The sequence below is a fragment of the Bactrocera tryoni genome, chromosome 1 (genome assembly GCF_016617805.1).
Source record: "Bactrocera tryoni isolate S06 chromosome 1, CSIRO_BtryS06_freeze2, whole genome shotgun sequence".
In the NCBI taxonomy this organism is placed as follows: domain Eukaryota; kingdom Metazoa; phylum Arthropoda; class Insecta; order Diptera; family Tephritidae; genus Bactrocera; species Bactrocera tryoni.
In genome coordinates, this window is record NC_052499.1 from 11,094,317 (window position 1) to 11,114,155 (window position 19,839).

Here is a 19,839-nt window from a genome sequence, read left to right on the forward strand (position 1 = left end):
AATTTCAAAACGAAAAAAATCTCAAAAAACTGAGAGATTCATAGACAACTCTGCTCGTCGTGCTGATCATTTATATATACGTTCGTTCCAACGTTCCCTTCTGGATGTTAAAAATTTCTTGGCAAACTTAGTATACCCTGTTCAAGCCGCTTTTTCTTTACACTCACTGCATAAATAATATACAAAATTACTAATAATATCGAAATATATTATTAATAGAAATTATGCGCGCTTTCAGAAAGCAATTCTAGCTGCCGCCATTTTCATAAAAACAAAATTACCAATTATGCGAACATAATTGTTCTGTAATTTGAGCAGTAATGATATTTCAACTTATTTTTATTAATAAAACTGCCAAATAAAATAATACTAACTAAGCATCTATACACACGCGTCCTTGCTATCCTGCGTAGCTCACATTACATCATCCATTGCTGTGGCAAGCCCAACACGACGCCTGCTCCCTTACATAAATAACTACTTCTCATATTTCGTGCCACTTTTCCACTGCTTTTTCCACTTTTCCACTTTTCCCAACCATGACGTCAGCAAGTATTCTTCGTTTTGTTCTTGTCAAGTCGCACCAAGCCAAGTATGAGTGCTGGCAACACCAATTAGAAAGCAAATAGGGGCGTTCACACAAAACAACACAACAACGCACCAAATTGTACACTTGGGAGCTTATTAAAAATAATGAAAGTGTGGACCGTGCCACACAAATGAAACTCGGTCGCTTGAGGGGCGGAAATATACGCGTTGGAAGGCGAAAGTGCGCGATTACGTAATGCATACACAAAGGACTAAGCGTACGAAGCAATTTCTTTGACTACGCAAGGGAATGCCGAAGCGCAACAGTTTGCAATGTGTATTGAAGGCAAGTGCGCCAGAAGTTGGCAGCGAAGTTTTTGTTGCCGTGTAGCTTTTTATTGCCGTGTAGCTTTTTGTCGTGCTTACATTTGCGTTTTGTTTTATTTCAGTGTTTGTAGTTCCTTTTCTTTGTGATTACTTATTATTTATTTATATATTTTTTTTATTTTGAAACACTCGTATGTGTAACGCTGGCTCTGCTTATTCCCGCCGCTCAAAAATGATTTCGCCTGCCTGTCGTGCGTGGTTGGCATATTTGTTCGTTAATTTTTGCATTAAGGTCTTTCAAAAAATTTCGCTGAACGGCATTTTTTAAGAAAGTTTTTTATATCTTGAGTTACATTATGGGCGTTTTAGTAGGGATACGTAACTTTTTTGAAAATGCAAAATAACGTATCATCAATAAAATCGAATTTGAGTTACGATTCACTACATGATATTACATATACATATGTAGCATACAATTTCCAGCTTTCGATGCCAGATATAACCAGTTTATAACCGTTTATAACCAAAGTGATAACCAATATATAACCAGTTTATAACCAAAATTATAACCAATATTATAACCAAAACCCAAATTTTGTTTCAATATGAGTGCTTTCTATTATAACTTTTTTCCTTCGCCTGTAAACTTATGAAACATGTAACTTATGGTACGTTATTTCGCAGTTTAGGTGAAGATATGTAACCTATATTCACCGCGAAGAGTCTAGCTTACCAAGGTGCAAGAATTTTTCAAATCCATAAGGTAGTTTCGGGGTCTATTCAATCCAAACTAACACAAAATTAAATATATTATCTTCGTAGTATTAGTATAAATGAATGTTGTAGGATAATAAATAACAAAATAAGAATAGTTGGTAACACCCCGTAAATTTTTATATAGGCAGTAACTAAGTACGCTCCCTTATATACACCATAAGTGCACTTGCAGATTTTATGAGCATCATAAATTTCATGCAAAAAAATATGCGCACTTTCGTGTCATTTGCATGCACAAAACTTGTAGTTATTTCAAGCAACTTGTCCCAGCACCACCCCGTTGCACGATCCAAACTTTCATTATTTTTCTTTTTCATTTCATATTCAACTTTGCTCCTTTATGTGAGTGATTTCGCTTTCTACATGAGTGAAAATTTCTGGACATACTTATAATACGTCCGTTTATTGTATTTTAGGTTGTCTTAAGGCAATCTTTACACTAATATCAACCAATAATTTTTCATGTGTCTTAACATATTTTAGGATTGGCTATCACTGTGGCATAAATCTGCCGAAGAATTGCTTTTTAATGAAGATATCAAGTTCAGATGTATTTTTATACCCTGAAGTAGCGCGACGATCTGAGTTGATTTACCCATACCTGTCCGTCCCTCAGTTTTAGAGTTACTAATCTGAAATTTTGCACAGGTCTTTTTCTCCCCAAGAAGCTGCTTATTGGTCCGAACCGCCTATATTGGACTACTATATCATATAGCTGCCATACAAACTGAACGATCGGAATAATGTGCTTGTATGGGCAACTCTTTTATTTTAAGAGATATCCTCACGAATTTTTGGACAAATAATTGTCTGAGGTAGTGGTAAAATATCTTAAGAAATTGTTCAGATCGATTCACTATAGCATATAGCTGCCATACAAACTGAACGAACAAAATCAGGTTCTTGTATGGAATCTTTGCATTTTTATAGGTTAAACCGAAAGAAAAAAAAAACCAAAGAAAAAAATATAAAAAAAAATTAAAAATAAGAAAAAAATAAAATAAAATAAAAATTAGAAAAAAAATAAGAAAAAATAAATAAACAAAAAAAATGACAAAATGAATGGAAAATGAATTGGTTCAAATTACAATTACAACTCATATGTATGACAAAGAAAAAAATTATTTATTAGTTCCTAGTATTTGTTTCTTAAAAAAGAAAAGAAAAATGTAAAATGAGAAATGAGAAATCTTTGTAGCCGCAAGCCACAGAAATCTCCCGAGAGAAAAATGGCAGACGGCGAAAAAAAAATTTGGCGCCAAAGAAAATGGCTTCCATATGGAGCACTTACGGCTATTTATGAGTACAATTTAATGAAATCATTTCCAGCTTAAATGACTGCGTTTGTTTCTTGCAGCACAAAGAAAGAAAATTTCCCAAAAATGAAAGAGCCAAAAATAAACAAGAAACGAATCAGACCAAGTATTATTAGCCTAGGGGAGAATTGCGGCGAAGAGCAGAAGGGGGGATATACACGTTTGAGTGCTGTATGGAATTCAATTGTTGTCCGCGTCGTAGGCTCATGGCCGCACTTGCGACACGTGCGTGCATATGTTGCAACAACGAAAACACAAACATTAGCTAGTGCCCGCAGCAACAATATTGAGCCGAAAACATTTTGTGGCAAGCAAAATTAATTTAATGGCAGATACATAAGTATGTATATGCAACTACATGTGGCTATGTACATTTGTATATGTAACATATATTGGTATGTGAAGATTTTCACTAGTGTACAAACATACATGTGTATGTATAAGTTTTGTAGATAAGCAGCGATGATGAGAAAAATGTGAGTATACACGTGCAAGCGTACAAATATGTATTTATTTCTATCAGATTATTGTTTACATTAAATGCAAACAAGCATGCGCCTTATGATTGATGAGCGATATTGTGGCCGCACTAAAGATGGGCAGAGATAAGTGGTAATGTGTTGCTGGAAACAGCATTGTGTCGAAATGATTGAAATGGCTTAGAGCTTTCACAAAAAGAAATTTGGCTGCTTAAAAGTGAAGCATACTTAAGCACAAGCGCCGTAGAATAAGCAGAGAAGAGTACATCACATAGTATACAATACACGCGTATATCAACAAGCATGTGTAAATAAGCGTCGCATATTTAGTACAGTGTTAACACATTGTTCTGCCATAATAAACAAAACATAGTTATAATGTGACCTCATTTCACTAAATGCGTCTTTTTTTGTTCGACCCCGCCCAGCTAAGTGCATATGTGCCTATAGAAAAATGTGTGGGAGTGTAAAGAAATTAATCGAAAAATCAAGGAAATGATCAATTGTCAAAACATTTCCGACCACCCCGGCACTTACAGGCAAAATAAAATATTTGCCAGTTGCCACCCCAAAAACTTATCGCATATTGCACAGTACTACCACCCGCGCATGTAACATGAGTAAATGCTCAAATGAATAGAAAGGCCACCATTGCTAATGTGTGTAAAACGAGAACTTACAGCAAACATATACAGATATATATAACTTACCATAGAAATGGTAGGTACAATATACAGCGCACCCTCGCTAATGTGAACACTCTATAGTTCGAACACCCCATAATGTGAACAGGTTTTTTATGCATTGACTACTCTATAATGTGAACAAACCCAAAAGGCTCTATAATATGAACAAAAGACGTTAAAGTATTTGAATGTAGTTTACACAGATCTCAGCTAATTCTGAATTTGGGGAATCCCCTAATTGTAGAATAAGACTCTCATTTGTATTGCATGTAATGCGTAAAATACTTCAGATGCAATTTTGTATTCGCGTGGAGTGTTTCGATTTAGATTTTCTGTTAAAAATGAATTCTAAAAAACACTCGTTTTTGACATTGAAGCAAAAAGCTGATATTCTCGATTCTTTAAAAAGAAGCTCATCTATGACGTTCTTAGCAAAGAAATATAATGTTACTAAATCAACAATTTGTGGAATCAAAGCAAAAAAACAAGTGATTTTAAAGTTCGTGAACAACACATACTCGGGACCTGGACAAAGAAGAACTCTGCGTCCTTCACAGCTGCCCTAAATGGAGAAAGCTCTTTATCGTTGGTTTATCAAAATGCGGAATAAAAACTGGCCAGTAAGTGCCTTAATGTTGAAAGAAAAGGCCAAAGTACTGCATGCACAAGTAAAGGAAAATGAATCTAACTTCAACGCTAGTGATGAATGGCTTCAAGGATTTGAAAAAAGGTACGGTATTCGACTGCTGCAAATATCAGGCGAAAAACTATCTTCGCTGCCTCGGCTCGTGGATCCATTTAAGGAAAAACTTAGAGCTAAAATGGCCGAACTGGAGCTGTGTAACGATCAGTTATATAATGCTGATGAGTCAGGCTTATTCTGGAAACTTCTGCCAGAAAAAACGTACTTGTCCAGTATGGAAAAGAGAGAGAATCACGTTTTTATGTTGCTCAAACGCCACTGGATCTCATAAACTGAAACTTTTTGTAATTAAAAAGGCAAAGAATCCACGCTGCTTTAAAAACTTTCAATGCCCCACAGACTATAAGAGCTCAAAATCCGACTGGATGACGTCGGCTGTTTTCAAGGAATGGTTTCATGAGTCCTTCGTTCCACAGGTGAGGATTTATTTTGTATTTTGTTAACTTTTTTCTTTTAAATTTGGTTTTTAGCTAACGTCATTTTTAAAGGAGAAAGGTTTGCCAATTAAAGCTCTACTCCTAATCGACAACGCTCCTTCTCACCCAAATGAAGCTCAGCTGGCAACGGAGGATGGACAAATTTTGGCAATGTTTATGACACCAAACGTTACTCCCCTCATCCAACCAATGGTTCAAAATGCCATAAAGAGCACAAAGTTGCATTACATAAAACAGCCTTTTAGCCGCAATAGCAGCTACAAACTCCAATTTACTCGATTCGATGAAAAAATTTACTTTACGAAGAGCTATAAATCTTTTGGATACCGCTTGGAGTCGTGTCAGCGAAGTAACATTAGCTAATTGCTGGAAAAATATTATAAATTTTACGGCAGATGATGACGATCCTGAAGATAGTGTTCCGCTCGCAGTTTTAAAAGAAAAATGGGGAGCTGAACTTCGCGCCTTGATGCGCAATACCGTCGATCTCCTTAACAGTTTGAATGCTGAGGTTTGTTCGTTTTCGCAGAATCGCACAAAGATATGCAGGTTATTATTGAAAATGATTTCTTATTAACCATTTCAGGCTGAATTAACGCTACCAGGCGTTCATGAATGGAACGAAGATATTGAAGATGATAATGCAAATGACGAGCATGAAGAAGAAGACGATTCCGATGAAGGCAGCGTATCGGAGGTAGAGGAGAAAATTAAGCGGACTGAAGCAGTTGAAATTTTCAACAAGACGATAAGGTGGGCTGGTCATGAAGACGTCGATCCAAATGATGTAAATGTACTAAGACGTCTAAGAGAGAAAGCTGTGCTCCAACTTTTAGAAACACAGAAGATACAGAAAAGGATGACTGATTTTTTCAAATTAAACATAAATTTTGTATATGTATAATGTGTTACGTAAAAATTTATATGTAATGAAAACATGAAAAAAATGAATTCCAATATATAAATACGTACTATCCTATTCTTTTGAAGCATTTCATAATGTGAACACTTTCGATAATGTGAACTGCCTTGGTTTTAATTAGGTCAGATTATCGAGCGTGCGCTGTATAGGAATTATTTTAGGCAAATAAAAATCGATTTAAGACCAAACTGGGTCATCTATTCGTTATAAAAAATAGTAATAGTGAAATTCGAATATTTTTTTATCTTATTTATGTTTACCAGTTTGAAAAATGAAGCATCTAGTGTAATAATATCAATACTGGACACTAAAATCATTCCGTACAGTATTAACAGCGTGTGCGGTCGTCATAGCGTATGAGTAACTAAGTGCTGGTGCAGATTGCAGCAAAAAATTCTAAAAAAGTCGAATAAATGTAACGTATATGCCATTGAAAAACTGAGAATAAATCTAAATCATTAGGCCGACCAGTTATTTTTCTAATGAAATACTTTGCTTCGTATAAAGCATGCTCTTTTGCGCATTAAAATTTTCAAGATTCATAATTCATAACTCCAAAATTTTTCAAAATGCGGCCAACTAAAAAAATACGTGTACAATATTTTGCATCAAAAAATACAAAAAAAATGTTTTGTAGAAAAAAAATGTTTGCATAAAAATTTTGAATGAAATGGCTCTTATACCACTGTGGGCAGAAAATAGTAAGACTTTGTTCATAACTTAAAAACTCTTAATATATTCTTCAAAATCTATGTAGTCCCATCAAAATAGTCCCCATTGGTCCTAATAGACTTAAGGCAACGTTTTTTCCAATCCTCGAAACAGTTGTTAAAGTCAATTTTTTCGGATTTATAAGCGTTCATCGAAGGCGTTAAATAAAAAGTTCCAACACTTCTACAGTGATACCCAGTTTAGGCGTTGTAACTGAAAAAACTCCTATAGCAATGGTAAAAGTCTCAATAGGACAGAATAGACCCTAGATCGCAGTGGAATTCTCACTTACTTATCTAAGTATTGAGAACAGTGCCTACAAAAATAAAACACACACACACACAATTTTTAAAGGAAAAATGGTTAATTGTTTTGGTAATCTAATCACCAACCACACTACTTTAACTACACAATGCTCAACTCACATACACAAATTACGCTGCTGAACGAAAGCCAAAGCCACTATTTAGTGACAAACAACAAAATAAACATTGTTGAAAACCGAGCACACAAAGCAAACACCTGAAATCGTATTGACCCCATTTCTCGAGTGGACTTCTAGTATTTGTATTGAGTGAAAGGAAGGAAGTTTGTCATACCAGCACTACTTACAGACATACATACATAAGTGCGTATATGCAACGACAACAAAATATCCCTTCGTCTGTCCACTTAGGCTGAAATCGTTGCGCCGGTATTTACTCTAACAGTTAGGCCTTACAGTTAGCGGCGCATTTATTCTTAATTAAAAGCAAATTTTATTATGCCAACAAACTTGAAAGTGCTTTTGGCCAACTAAAGGACATATTAAGTAAATATCAGACGTATTTTTCTTTGGGTTCTTTGGGTTTTGGGGTATAATAAAACTCGTTATAAAGAAAAACAACAACAATAATTAAATAAAACTGCGCCCATTAACAAACCGACAAAGTGCTTTGATGACCAACGGCACGAATGCGAGCCGCTATTTAATTAGAACCGTATTTGATTTGGCGCGCGTATTGTCGGGAGCACATTTTGAGGTTAAGTGTGGAACGCCTGCGACTGTTTGGTGTTCTCATTAGATTGCGCAATAAAATATTTACGTTTGTGATTAAGCATGATAACGGAATGTCTGGCATTACGCGGCATTAAAATAATCAAAGCAATGATTTGTAGGTTGAGCGCCATTTTTTTTTGGCAAGCGCATTAAGGCGCGAGTAAATATACCGTTTAACTTAAAATATGCCACAACTTTTGCTGAAGTCCTTTCTATTTCATGTTCGTGAAACAAGAAGCAAATAATGCAGATTTGCTTCTACTTGAACTGTGTTATTTGTGAAAACTTACTTTCAGTTTTTTTTCTTATTTTTTCCACTTTTTTTCATATTTTCCTCATTTTTTTCCTTTGACACGCTTGAACACTATTCTGCAGTGAATTGATAGCCGACAAAATACTTTTGTGCCACAGTTGGAGAATACCACAAAAAGTCTTAGTATTCATTGGCAACCGACGCAGCAACCGAGACAAAAGTTGGGCGGAAAAGTTTGCTAATTATTTCAATTTGTCGTAGATGTCAAAAGTGTCTCCAAGGAAACGGCAAAGCTGAAAAGGCTCGAGCAAAAAAAAACTCTCATTCAATTGAAATATTAGTGAAATTAAAGAGAGTTGAATAAGTTGAACTTGAAAATGTGGTGGAATGAATAGAAAACAAGAAAAACCGTTAACTGCGGCGGCACCGTTGCTAGAATATCCTTCACATGTGCATTTCGTATAGCATGAAGGGTATCGCATAAAAAGACATTTTTCTTTATTTGGAACGATCAGTTTGTATGGTGGCTACATCGTACAGTGGTGCAATCTGAACAATTTCTTGGGAGATTGTAGCGTTGCCTTGGATAATAATATATGCCACATTTCATGAAGATACCTAGTCAAATAAAAAAGTTTTCCATATAAAAACTTGATTTTAAATGATCAGTTTGTATGGCAGCTATATGCCATAGCGGTCCGATTCGGACAATATATTTGAAAATTGTAGCGTTGCCTTGGATAATGTTCTATGCGAAATTTGATGAAGATATTTCATAAAACAAACAAGTTTTCCGTATAAGAACTTCATTTCGAAAGGTCCTTTTTGTATGGCAGCTGCATTTTATAGTCAGCCGATATCGCCAGTTTCTGCAAATAAGCAGTTACTTAGGGAGATAAGGACGTGTGCGAAATTTCATATTGATAGCTCAAAAACTGAGAGACAGACGGACATGATTAAATCGACCAAGCTCGTCACGCTGATCATTTATATATACTTTAAATGGTCCCCGTCGTTTCCTTTGGGTGGCAATTTCGTGGTAAACTGAACATATGGGGATTTTTTAATTGACCTGTTAATATACCCTGTTTAGGGTATAAAACCATTGACGACCCAAAAAGAAAATTTCCTAAATATAAAAAAAGAAAATATAAAGTGAAGCGAAAGAGGGTGCACTTTTATGTATTTGTGTACTATTATTTGATGTTATTTCCATTAAGAATTAATATACAACCATTTTAACTGCTAACGTTTTCCGAATGAAGCTGAAACCGAAACTGAACTGAAAGAGAGCGATAAAACAGAAACAGATATCGCATTTGGCAATTTAATAATGCGAGACCAATTTAAGAAACATTTTAAAGAAAACTGAAATTCGAAGCTTAAATCCTAAAGCTATGACTAGTAGCTATACTTATAGAGCAAATGTGACGTTAAAGAGCCGAATAGAGCAAAGAAAAGCGAAAACAACCACAATGAAAGCCATCAATCAAGCCCACGCAAACATGGGCGGACTTATTGAAATATATTTATATATATACATATGTATATGCACGAGTATGTATGTGTGCATAGCTTTTATGTGTCAGCCAACGAGGACAATAAGCGTCTACTTACGAATGGACATTAAAAAGCCGAAAGCAAAGCGAACGCATAAAGCCACAAAAATGTGTAACATGACACCATAAAAATGCAATCACAAAAAATTTATGTGTATGCGTGCAGCGCATAAATTCAGGGTCATATTGACATACAAAGATATTAGTTCAAGTAGAGTAGTGCTACAGATATGGTGAATTCCATAAGAAAAGCCGAGTAGAGCAACGAAATTAGCAATTCTTATTGTTATTCTTATTTGTAGAAGAGAAAGTCGCCTTTGCTTACTTTTAGGGGGTTGCAAAGTTCTCTTTATTATGCACTTTAGCAATTGTTTATTAATTTTTATAGTTCTACGAATTTTTACTACACATATAACTGTAATAAAAAATCACTAGAAATTTCCGCTTTTGTACGGTGGTATTATATAATGAGAGGTACGCCAAGCGGATTATAAATATTAAGTTTTGAAATTCACTAATTCTTAATGAAAATGTGTTAATACAAAAATCAGCTCTCTTAGAGTTCCTTACCTGAAAACAGAAAAAAAAAACATTAATCTAGTATAATGCCATAATATCTGGTTCTACGGAAAAGTTGTAAAATTAGTTTTTCACGAAATGCCGACTGTCTGCAAAAAAAAGCAATTTTTGCACAATTTTTTGACTATTTCGAATGTTTTAAATTCCAGACAATTCTATAAAGAAGTCTTTTCAAAAATTATAGGAAACTCGGTTCAATAAAACCAGAGAAGTCAAGGCTACAACATATTACAGATGTATGTATATTTATCATACAATTTTAACCTCCCGCTGTCAGATATAACCAATATATAACTATTTTATAACCAATATATTATCATTTTATAACCAATACATAACCGTTTTATAACCAATATATTATCATTTTTTAACCAATATATAACTATTTTATAACCAATACATAACCGTTTTATAACCAATATACAACCATTTTATAACCAAAACTCAAATTTTGTTTCAAATAAGTGGTTTCTTTCGTATCACTTCTCCTTGGCATGTAAACTCATAAAAAGTGGTGATACGTTATTCTGCATTTTAGGTGATGATATATAGAAGAGGCAGAAAAGAATTGAAATTTTGTCACCGTGTAATCAGTCAAGGAATTTTGAAATATTTAGTTTTGTGAAAAACGAGTTTTAAGATAAACTGCTGGAGCTGATTGCACTGAGCGGCTATACCAAAGAAGGCTAAAACTATTAAAATTGCACTAACCAAAACTTATTTTTAGAAGTAAGTTGTTTTTAGAAGTATAGCCTATCGAAAAGAATCGTCACCGACTCTTCAAACATAACTTAACTTAACTTAAGCTTAAAACTTTGCAACGACTTTAAGCGGAACCAGCCAGTGCGAATTCTTCAGCTGGTAAACGAATTGATTAGCTTTTTAATAGCTTCTATGCCTTATTACTGCTGATAATGAACTACTTTCAAAATAAAACTAGAGACACACTAGTGGTAATAATTCTAAGAAGGTAAAAAAAAACAATAAAACGCAAAAAAGTATAAATATAACTAAATTTGCAGTAGCTGATGTGACAGAGGTGACTGCCGCTGCTCTGGCATCAATACCAGCTAATTGCATTTGCAACCAACACAAGGACGAACACAAAGAGCATATGTATGTATATGTGTAGCCACACTTGTGTCACTTAGTGTACACCTACGTGGGTGTAAAGAGCAGCACGAAAATCAATTATATTGTAAAACGTGCATGAAGAAGCGGTGAAGTCGAAGGACAATGAGTGCAATAAGCAAGAGGGACTATTACAGTAGTGTTTTCTTAAGCAGAATTATTGGCTGAACTCAAATAATGTATGCATTAGGGTGGGTCGGGAAAATTTTTTTTATATAAAAATTAGGGTGTTTTATTGAAAACTCCTTTTTTTTCTTATCCTCGCTTAATTGACATAATGTATGCATTAGGATGGGTCGGAAAATTTTTTTTTAAATAAAAATTAGGGTGTTTTATTATAAACTGTTTTTTTTATTTCTTATCCTGGCTGAATAGAAATAATGTATGCATTAGGGTGGGTCGGAAAAAATATTAGATCTACTTAAGGAGTTTAATTAAAAAAAAGTTGGGTGTTTTATTGAAAACTCTTTTTTATTTCTTACCCTCGCTTAATCGAAATAATGTATGCATTAGGGTGGGACGATTTTTTTCTTATCCTTGTAGAACTGAATTAATGAATGCATTAGGGTGGGTCGGGAACAATTTTATATATACATACATTACGGTGTTTCATTTAAAACTGTTTTTTTATTTCTTATCCTAGCTGAATTGAAATAATGTATGCATTAGGGTGGGTCGAAAAAAATATCTATTAGATCTACTTAAGGAGTTTTATTTAAAACTGTTTTTTTGTATTAATTACCCTGGCTGAATTGAAATAGTGTACGCATATGGTGCATGGTGGGTCGAAATTTTTATTGTATACATTAGGATGGATAAAAAAAAATCAATTTCAACGCTTTTCACACATTGAAAAAAATTAGTGAACAGCTGATCTTAGCGAAAAACTTCCAAAGGAAAAGTTGCAGAGATTTTCATAGAAGCGTAAAAGCCTACTTTTTCAAAGTAAAAATCGAAAGAAAACGTTTTTTCGCCCACCCTAGTATGCATTCAAATTTAAGTAACATATTAATTTTACATGAGACTTTTATAATTATTATTTTTAAAACAATATTGCTTCGATGAATAAGCATATTCATACAACCCTATGAAAATTTATAAGGTTTTATATTTACTATATCACAACTATTGCGCCTGGTATCACCATTTTGCAAAATACACAAACGCTTTGTTGTCTACAATTCAATTACAAGCCGTTATTTCATATTTCCTTAGAGATAAAAGAACAAACTAAATGGAGCAAAATGCAAGAAATGGTAGAAAAAGCGAGAACAAAAAGACGTTTTATAAAACATATTGAGCATATTGAAAAGTAAATGGACTACATGCGCATGCACTCTTAATCAATTGTGCAGACACTATTAAGGACGTATGTATGCACGAACATGGCAGTGAAGACGAGGCCAGACCAGCAGAGAGAATCTTATTGAAATGTCGAACAATGTGCAGGTGAAAGGCTTGAAAATTGAATAGAGTTGTGCGCAAGTATTGGTGAACTGTGTGTGATTATAGGCATGTATGTGAGCTAACTATAAATGACATGAACACACACACGCATATGCAATTCTGCCGTATATGGCACTTAAAGCGCTATAACTAGCTGCACAATTAGGTTAGCTGCTTTGCATTTGCACTAACACTCTGGCAGCCAGGTAAATATATTAAAAATTTTCAGCAACAACACTCAGTCTTTGATTGAATAGAAGTGAAATAAAGTGTATGAAGATTATTCAAAGGGCTATTTTGTTGCGAAATTCGTTTGAACTTTTCTGTTTTCTGTTTCAATGCAAGTGTGCGAATCTTGTTGAGCGCTCATGAAAGGACCGGCCGGCGATAACACACACTCGGCAAATGCAATCAGCTGCGCATAAAGTTGTGTAGCACATACAACAAAAAAAAAGAGAAAAAATTTGTATACAAAAGTAGCATACGTGTATATATGTATACATATGTATGTTGCAACAACATATGTACATAATTGCACGTGTGCAAATACGAAAGCGCACTCTCACTTCATCACACAACAAACAAAAGAAAAGTTTTTTTTGACTTTTTTGAACTTTATGCCGCTTTTTTGTTTGTTTATTGCTACTGTATCCTTTCACTGCAGCGGAAGGCGGAGGCACTTCAACACTTTGCAGTGTGGATGTGCTGTTTTATTTTTATTTCTATACCCTGAACAGGGTGAATTAAGCAGTATTATTCAAAGCAGCGATACAATCTGCGAAGAAATATAGCATATAGCTGCCATACAAACTGACCGATCAAATTCAAGACCTTGTAAGGAAAACTATTTTATTTTACGAGATATCCTTAGGAAATTTGGCATAGATTATTGCACGGAGCAACGGTACAATCTGCGAAAAAATTGTTCAGATCGAGCCACTATAGCATATAGCTGCCATACAAACTGAACGACAGGAATTAGGTCCTTATATGGAAAACTATTTTATTTAACGAGGTATCTGTACGAAATTTGAAATGTAATATTCTCCGAAGCAACGGTACAATCTGTGAAGAAAGTGTGCAGATCGGCCGACTATAACATATAGCAGCCATACAAACTGAACGATCAAATTCAAGACCTTGTATGGAAAAATTTTTTTTTTAACGATATACATATCTGCACGAAATTTGAAATGTAATATTGCCCAAAGCAACGGTACAATCTGTGAGGAAATTGTTAAAATCGGCCAACTATAGCATATAGCTGCCATACAAACTCTTAATTTATTCGAGAAGGGTATCATAGCTGCAGTGTAACCAAAGTTAAGTTAACGTGTTTGTTTTTGTTTTTATTTTGCTTTCTCCGTCACGCTGAAACTTTTTCATTGCTTGCAAATATCTTGTCTATGCGAAATTGTGCAAAATGCCATGTCCTTGCTGTCTGGCAGCACATCATTCATCCGTTCACTTGCACATCCATATGCATACATACGTACGCACACAGATAACAGCATGTTATGCATTGCTCTCAATATCGTTATGTATGCAAGTTTGCACACTCTTACAACCGCATACATATAACTGTGCATAGTTGCGTTTAAGCGTTTTTATTGCTGCATTGTTGCATAACAACAGGCGCTTTGGCATGAGTGAGAAAAATGCAGTTCCTATTGTGCATACTTTCCTGCATTCATCGACAGCGTACATACGCGTGCATGCTGTACAAAGAGCCAACATCGGGAAAAGTTTCGCACAGTGTTTTGTAAATTCCTATGTATGTACATATGTATTAGGGTCTACAGACATACTGGCTGCCGCACTTGTAAGCAACACACACAAACACGCATTTTGTACTGGCAAATATGTGCTGTAATTTGTGGCGAACAAGAATTTTCACACTATTAGAAAGTCAATTAGTTTCTGCACAAAAAGCTGGGGATTGCGCAGCCAAGTGTTTAGTACTTAAAGCGGCAGCGGAGGTGTAACTTTACGCCGCAATATGCAACAGTCAATTAAAAAGTGTGTGAAGGCTGGATTTGGTAAGCGATGTGTTTCGTAAAATAATAAGGCACGTTTTTGTGGTATTTTTAATTGAAGAAAATTGATTTTTGAGGCTGCAGCTCATTTCACTTTATTGACAATTAAAATCCTTTGTTGTTGCCAAATGGTGTTAGGCTATTTTTGCAATCAATTTTGCTGTCATAGTTCAAGCAATACATTGTATTTTCTAACGACTCAAGAATTTAAGATTTCAGGGTGCAGAGGGGCTCAGTTTTTGGGATGTCGACCTAAAATTTGGCACACGGCTCTTTTTCTCTCAAGAAGCCATGTATGAAGGATTTTTTTATTTGAAAAGTCAGGTTCATGAAATTTAGCACAGATTGTTATCCGAGGCATTGCTACAATCTCTGAAGAAATGGTTCGAATCGGATCGCTTTAGCATATAGCTGCCATACAAATTGACCGATCAAAATTTAGTGCTTGTAAGGAATTTTTTTTTTTTGTATAGGGTACTATTCGTTACAATCGAAATTAATGAATTTTCTTGTTGCTGCTTATTTTGTTTGTTATTTTCCGTTCAATGACTTTCCAGTTTTTCGATTTCGTGACAATAATTGTGGCAGAAAATCATCTCAGTCTTGAGCAAAATCTGACATTTTTCCAAAATTGGCATTTTTTAAATTTCAATTTTGTTATACAAATAGGCGTCGTTATATCTAAGCAACACAACAACATAGAACTAAACATTCATTATACTAGATTCATAATATTTTGGTTTTTTCAACTTGGGAAATAGCGATTAAATCACTGAAAATTAAATTTTAATTTTTGATTTTGAAAATTTTTGTATTTGTTCTTTATATATATTATTATTATATATTATATTATTCATTATAAATATATATACTCAAATTAAACACACAAAAAAGTTGAGAAAAAAATTTCATACAAAATTTCCCATCGATCACCTGTTTTTAGGCGATCACACTAAGCTTTATAATTTGCGAAAGTTAACGAAAAGTTAATGAACGCAAATTGTGCAGCAATTTTCGCACAATTTAACACAAAACGCAATTTCAAACGCTAATATACCGTTATGCTACCAAGAAAACACAGTGCCACATAATTTTATACTTTTTTCATTGATTTTTTCTGCTACACACTTACTTTTAATTTACTCAGAAATGCCATTTACGACAAGCAAGCACACGCCCTCAATACCACGTGCAACTAACAGTGGCTACCTCTACCATTAATAGCAACACAATTACAAATTGAATTCAAGTGCAAAGCAACATTTCCTACCTTTTAAACATTTCACTCTCGGAGGTGTGGCTCCTGCGCTTATTGTGTGTGTGTTTATGTTTGTATGCATGTGTGTTTGACATACAGAAGGACTCACAAGTGGCACGGTACTTTTGCCCGTTGCGCTGCTATAAAATTCTGCACGCTTTCCTTTCAGAAACAGTTGACAGTCGTACAATGAAAGAAATGTGGTGCTGCGGGGCGTATAAGTAATGTCAAAAGCAGCAGTCAATGGCACAATGACGCCAGCACAACTGGGGTAGTTGGCAGTTTACCGCATGGGCGTCGATCACAACATGATTTCACTCTTGCGGTGGGAATACGGGAATCATTGTATATAAATATATATTACTGTATATACTTGTATATACATATATGTATACAATACACACATATTACGCTCGCAAGTGTTGCTTTCTGCAACTTTGTGTCGCCTGCCTTCTTCCTCCACATTCAGCAATACAAAAAGAATTCTATTTAATTTTCAATTTTTAAATGTTTTTGTGTTGCTTAAGTGCTTTTTGTAATTGAGTTTTTAATTGGAAATATTCGATTAAAGCACGGTACTGTAATAATACAGTGTCGCAATCGTATTGACATTGCAAATTTGCGCAATTACATACATAAAAACATACATACATATATGGTAAAGCAAATTAATTATTCTACGACATGATGGCTGAATTGTATTTTGCAATTGTAAATAAGCCAATTGGTGTTGGTGGTGACCAAGTGATTGCTTTAAAGTAGCGATAAAGGTTAAGGTTGGAGCAGTTTCAGAGCCACTGAATTGCAGCTTATGTTTAGTTGAAAAAAGGAAGAATGCTACTAAAGTATGTTACCACTTTTTTTTAATAGTGACATTTTAATTTTTATGAGAATCATGACCTTCATATATACAAAGGATCTCATACAAGAACTTGATTCTGTTTGGTCAGTTTCTATGGCAGCTATATGCTACAGTGGTCCGATCTGGAAAATTTCTTCAGATATTTTAGAGTTGCCTCTGACAATAATCCATACCGAATTTCGTGAAGATAAATTATCAAATGAAAAACTTTTTCATACCAGAACATGAGTTTGATCAGCCAATTTGTATGACAGCTATATATTATCGTGGTCCTATCTAAACAAATTCTTCGGAGCTTAAAGCGTTGCTTTAAACAATAATTTATGCTAAATTTCGTGAAGATAACTCATCAAATAAAAAAGTTTTCCATACAAGCACTTGGTTGCGATCGTTCAGGTTGTATGACAGCTATATGTTATCGTGGTCCTATCTAAACAAATTCTTCGGAGCTTAAAGCGTTACTTTGAACAATAATCCATGCCGAATTTCATGAAGATAGCTTATCAAATAAAAAAGTTTTCCAAACAAGCACAAACAGCTATATCTCTAAGTGGTCCGATATCGTCACTTTCGAAAAATAAGCAGCTTCTTGAGAAGAAAAAGACGTGTATCTAATTTCAGTTCGATATCTCAAAAACTGAAGGACTAATTCGCTTATATACAGATAGTTGCACACTTTCCCCTGTATGCGGCAAACTTAAAATACCCTGTTCAGTGCACAAAAACTTAAATCCCATTTATACTATAAAGAAAATGTCATAAGTTTGAATTGACGCAAAGTGGTTGACTAATTCAACTGTCATTACCCAGTTTTCTTTGTTTTACGCACCACAAGCACACATGGCGCCGGAAACTATGCTTCAGTTCCACAAATTTTATAGCAAACAATAAAAATATAATTTAGCAAATGAGTGAAATGCCACAAAATTCAACAGAACCTAATGACTTCAATACCACTTGACACCAAAATAAGTAAGCAACAACAACAACAATGAAAACAACAGAAACTACAGAAGTGGAAATTTTTGTTGACAAGTGCAGCAATGAAAGTGAAAATAAATAAAGTGGCAAAAATATGGCACAGTATTAGCATAAATCAGCGGCGTTTTTGGTGACAACAAAACACTTCTAGCAGGCAGCTGACAGACGCGCCAAGGAGCGCACGCTATGGCAAACGCGCACCCAAGCAGCCAAAAGACTCGCGTGACAAAATCACCTATTTTTAAAACCGCAAAAGGAAACGAATAGTGCTTATGTGTAATGGCAAATTATGCAAGGTGCAAGGCAGTAAAAAAAGCAACAAAAACAAAGCAAAAGAAAAAAGTACTACCGAAACGCCAAAATAAAACGCCGCATGAGCGTGAGCAAGCCAGCTAACTGGGACAGCTGACGGCTACACACAAAGCCCGTGTTGCTGACAAATCAAGCGATAGTCGGCGCAAAGTCGTAAATTGAAGTTGACAAGCGCACAAAGTGACATAAACGAATGCAAATGTGGCGGAGCTAGCTTTGTCGGCAGTAGCGGCTGTGGGTGTGATAAGCCAGCCAGCTACAAAGTGGCAACAATGGCGCTGCTGCACACCTATAAGCAGCTACTTGCAACAAGCACGGTGGCACGGTGTTTTTACTGTCTATTACGCTAGTAAGTATAAGTTGACACATAACGGTAAGTGAGTAATATGCGCGCCTTAATATATGCAAATCGGTAACCTGAGCGTTGCAGGTGGGCGATAATGCCACACGGTTGGCTTGCCCAGTGAGTCGAAGCGGTTGTTATGAGGTGAAAAGCGCCGAATTGAAGTGTGCGTGTGTGCGTGCGCTTACGCTGGATCAAAAAGCCAAACTGTAAGAAAATATTTGTGGTGTCCTACATTTGGAACAGCAAAAAGGAACAATTTGTTTTGCCTTTCAGAAATTTTTGCGATAAATTTAATAAGCAATATTTAATAAGAGATAATAAAAACAAGAAAAAAAACAATAAATTCTATTGCAGTGCAGCTAGAATAATAATCCTTCACGTATAAAAAATTTTATCAAAGAAGATTTTGTAAGGCCGGCATATGTTAGGGTGGTCCGATCTGAAACTTTTGTTTGAGATATTATAGGGTTGCTTTTGAGGTTATTCTATGCCCGAATTCCTGAAGCTATCTGCTCGAATACAAAAGTTTTCCATACAAGAACTTGATTTTGATAACTCAGTTTGTATGACAGCCATATGTTATAGTGGTTCGATCTGAACAATTTCTTTGGAGTTTGTGGCGTTGCTTTAGGCAAGCATTCCTGCCAAATTTCGTGAAGATATCTGGCCGAATAAAAAAGTTTTCCATACAAGGATATAATATAATATCTTTTCTTGTCTATTACTTTTCTTTTTCCTTAAAATACAATTAAAAAATACAAAAAAAAAATGTTAAAAAGTAAAAAATAGCACCACGCTCTCTCGTTAATCATTTTTTATTTGCAAATTAGCCTACTGAAGTCGTTGCATGCTACAACTCTATTTTGTAACTGAGTAGCAAAGAACACAACAGGCAAAAACAAGAACTGAAGTGCTATTTATTAAATCTGAAAGTTTCAAGAGAAAGGTGCTGTAGTGAACATTGCCAACCAAAAGTTGGATTGCTGCGAAGGAAGCGAGAGAGCATGCACAACAAGCCAGCAGACTTACACACACATATACAAATATAAAATGTATATATGATATATATATATATGTAAATCATATATATATATATATATGTAAAATTACGATAAAACCGCGTAACAACAAAAACAACAACAATATAAAAA

The 19,839-nt window shown here is 34.9% G+C and overlaps 1 protein-coding gene and 1 pseudogene across 1 annotated transcript in view; one reads left to right on the plus strand and one right to left on the minus strand.

Annotated features, from left to right (window-relative positions):
- The window catches only part of LOC120771243 (maternal protein pumilio), a 436,886-nt gene that overhangs the window by 25,914 nt on the left and 391,133 nt on the right, over positions 1-19,839 (minus strand). The window lies entirely within an intron of this gene.
- Positions 4,425-6,177, plus strand: LOC120771253 (annotated as a pseudogene).